Source organism: Echinops telfairi, unplaced genomic scaffold, assembly GCF_000313985.2.
Source record: "Echinops telfairi isolate 266 unplaced genomic scaffold, ASM31398v2 ScPeMD7_7469;HRSCAF=8507_1, whole genome shotgun sequence".
Taxonomy (NCBI): domain Eukaryota; kingdom Metazoa; phylum Chordata; class Mammalia; order Afrosoricida; family Tenrecidae; genus Echinops; species Echinops telfairi.
The window spans coordinates 34,206,064-34,209,546 of record NW_022111373.1 but is presented as its reverse complement, the minus strand read 5'-3'; the positions used below and the strand labels follow the sequence as shown (position 1 = coordinate 34,209,546).

At 41.4% G+C, this 3,483-nt stretch overlaps 1 protein-coding gene and 1 pseudogene across 1 annotated transcript in view; one reads left to right on the top strand and one right to left on the bottom strand.

Moving 5' to 3' along the window:
• Window positions 1-3,483, bottom strand: part of TMEM232 (transmembrane protein 232) — a 223,444-nt gene that overhangs the window by 45,441 nt on the left and 174,520 nt on the right. The gene's annotated exons all lie outside the window — the stretch shown is intronic.
• Window positions 822-1,300, top strand: LOC105978964 (annotated as a pseudogene).

Genomic DNA, 3,483 nt, shown 5'->3' with positions numbered 1-3,483 from the left:
TACACTGGTACAGATAAGAGCTGACAACACAGGGAATCCAGGACAAATAAATCCCTCCGGACCAATAATTAGGGTAGCAATTCCAGGAGGGTTAAAGGAAGGTAGGGGGAGAAAGAAGGAACTGATCATAATGATAGACATATAACCCCTTCCCAGGGGGACGGACAACAGAAAAGTGGGTGCAAGGAGACAGCAGTTGGTGTAAGACATGAAAAAAATAATAATTCATAAACTATCAGAGGCTGATGAGGGAGGGAGGATGCAAGAGGGGTTAAATGAGCTGATACCAAGAGCTCAAGTAGAAAGAAAATGTTTTGAAAATGATGATGGCAACATATGTTCAAATGTACTTGATGCAATGGAAGTATATAAGGACTATGATAAGAGCTATAAGAGCCCCCAGTAAAATGATTTTAAAAAACAAAAAAAAAAATAACAAAAATTTTAAAAACTTCTGCTCTCATGACCATTTTCTTCTAGAAAGATTTAATGAATGGTGGGGGGGATTTTTACCTTTTATTAATCAGTAATATAACATTAAAATATATGTAAAATTGAGGGCTCAGCTCCTGCAGCTAGGTGGTTGAGAAACGTGGGCCTGGTGGAGTGCAGCAGCGCGGGGAGACAGTCACGTGTCACCATGGGGAACAGCAGGGGCCCAGAGGCATGCCTTTTGGCCAGTCCAGGAACCATGCCAGGCCAAGACCCTGGCCGAGCGCACGTCTCCCTGGTCTTAGCATTGATCCATCCTAAGTTAGACCAGTAGACATGAGGGGTCCACCAGGGGCTCCATTACCAGCTCTCGCAAAGCACAGGTGAAGAAGAAATCACATCCCCACAAGGCCAGGAGCAAGGAGATGGCCCGGGGTGAGGCGATAGCCAAGAAGGAGGAGATGACCCAGAAAGAGGAGGCTGCTCAGAGCGAGGAGACGACTAAGAACAAGGATGTGGCCCAGAGTGAGGAAATGGCCGTGACCAGCCTCAATCTGACTGTCACTCACAGCAAAGAGAAATAGTACCTTCATGTAACCTCACAGCCAGTGCCCACGAGCCAATGGTTCAAGAGTTGGCACAGCTTGTTGAAGAGGCTACGGGGGTCCTGCGGCCTTGTCAGAAACTCATATTCCAGGGAATATCTCTGAAGGAAATGGAACAGCCTTTGTCAGCACTTGGGATACAAAATGGTTGCAGGCCCGACGAAGAAGCAGAATTAAAGAAGTTGAAAGCTTTGGAGAAAGCTGTCGAGAAGATAGCTGGCCAACAGGAAGAGTTGAGTAGAGATTTTTGTCATAGACTTTGACCTTCCATCTTCTAGGAATACATTAAGGACTTTAGATCTGGGCCATTTGACATGTACAAAGGCAGGCTTTGTGTGCAAAGGCATACACCCAGACTCCCTGGCTTCAGATCCTGGCACCACCCTTTCAAACTATTGCTTTGGGGAAGTTCTTCATTTGTAGAAAAAATAAAGGTGGCACCTTCTTGCTCTTAGGCTTGCTTGTGAAGCTTATTGATGTAGCCCAAGCCTGGCACATCCTAAGTGGTTTATTTGTGTTGTTGTTGTCATTGCTGTCAAACCCCAGGCAGCACCCACTGGTGCTTGGAGGAGGGCGCCTCCTGTGCTGGGGTCATGTGTTGTCTGGAATATAACAAATTCCTTCCCTCAGTCCCACTGCATCAGTGCATTTAACAAGGCCTGGTTCTGGTGGCACAGTGGTTACACATTGGGCTGCTAACCACAGGGCCTACATTTGAAACCACCAGTCACTCCTCGGGAGAAAGACCGGATGGGAGGGGCCAGAGGGAGGGTTTCTATTCCCATTATGATTACAGCCTTGGGACAAGGAGGGAATAAAGGAGAGCTGATAGCAAGGAGTTCAAGAAAGAAAATGTTTTGAAACTGATTGTGGTAGCAATTATACAACAGGGATTGATTTGACTGAACTAAGAATAGTCCAATCATATGATATTGTATCTGTTAGAGCTCCAATAAAATGATTAACAACCTAAATAAATAAATAAATACATGCAAAATTATCTCAATTGTGTAAACAAAAAAATCTATCTACTTACTAAGTTAATATGATTGTTTGAAAAGAAAAAGCATTTCTGAAGAGATTAGATGTTTTCTGAAAAAATGAATAGCTTCCTTAACAGATTTTTCCAACTGTAATACCTATTGTGACAAAGCAAGTTATATCAACACAGAAAAATGGATTGCTTTCTAAAGTGGATTCATATAAACCAAATTTTTAAAAATTCAAAAAATTCAAAAAGGCTAAGTTACAAAGATAATTGATTTAGTAGCATAATTATTCCATATAGGCAAATCTGCATAGGGAATCTATTATAATAAGTTTGCCTGTTGAGCAAAATGTAAGAACAATGGAAATTAGATAGATGAGAATCATTTTCTACAGCTTTAAGTTTTCTATACTTCCACTGATTGGCATTGTAATATCAAACAAGTTCCTTTTAAATATGCTTACTTTGTAGAGTCAGGTAATTTTATAAAATGCAGCTCTACTGGTTTATAGAATCTCTTCCGTTAACCATTAAGGCTTAATTATTTTTGGAGTTTAAAATTCATAAGGCAAGAGTGATAACTTGAAGTTGACCAAAGTATTGTGTGTGTATATACAAGATTAAATATTTCCCCCCAAAACATATCTACAATGAAATAAACTATAGTGTTAATGACTATTGAAAAGTTAATAGGAAAGAGATAGTTAAGGACATCTTCTCTTCATTCTACCTTTTGTTTTTGTTTTTATATTTCCCAAAATTATAAGCCACCACTTGTCTGCCAGTTTGTTGGGCTGTACTGGGTTGTGTGTTGCTGTGATGCTGGAAGCTATGTCACTGGCATTTCAACACCAGCAGGATTACCCCAAGGAAGCAGGGTTCAACAGAGCTTTGTTACTAAGAACAGAGTACTACATAGATACAGACTTTCCAATTCTGAAGAATTAGCTACTAAAATCTTTATGAGTGCCATTTGAACATGTCAGACACAGTGCCAGAAGGTGAGCACCCAAGGTCTGAAGGCATGCAAAAAGTAACTGAGGAAGAGCAACCATCTCAAAGTAGAGTTGACCATAATGATGTGAGTGCAGCCAATTCTGAATGTAGAAGAATCGGCAGAGAATCTGGTATTTTCCTGAGCCAGGGCACACTAGTTGTTGTTAGGTACCATAAAGTCAATTCTGACCCATAGCAACCTTATGGAGAGCAGACTGAAACCCTACCTGGTCCTGCACCATCCTCCCAATTGTTGCTATGTTGGAGCCAACGGTGTCAGGCCATCTCCTTGAAGGCCTTCCATTCTTTTGCTGTCCCTCTACTTTACCAAGCATAATGTCCTTCGCCAGGGACGGTTTTCTCCTGACCACATGTCTAAAGTATAAGAGACGAAATGTTGCTATCTTTGCCTCTAAGGAACACTCTAGCTATACTTATTCCAAAACAGATTTGTTTGTCCTT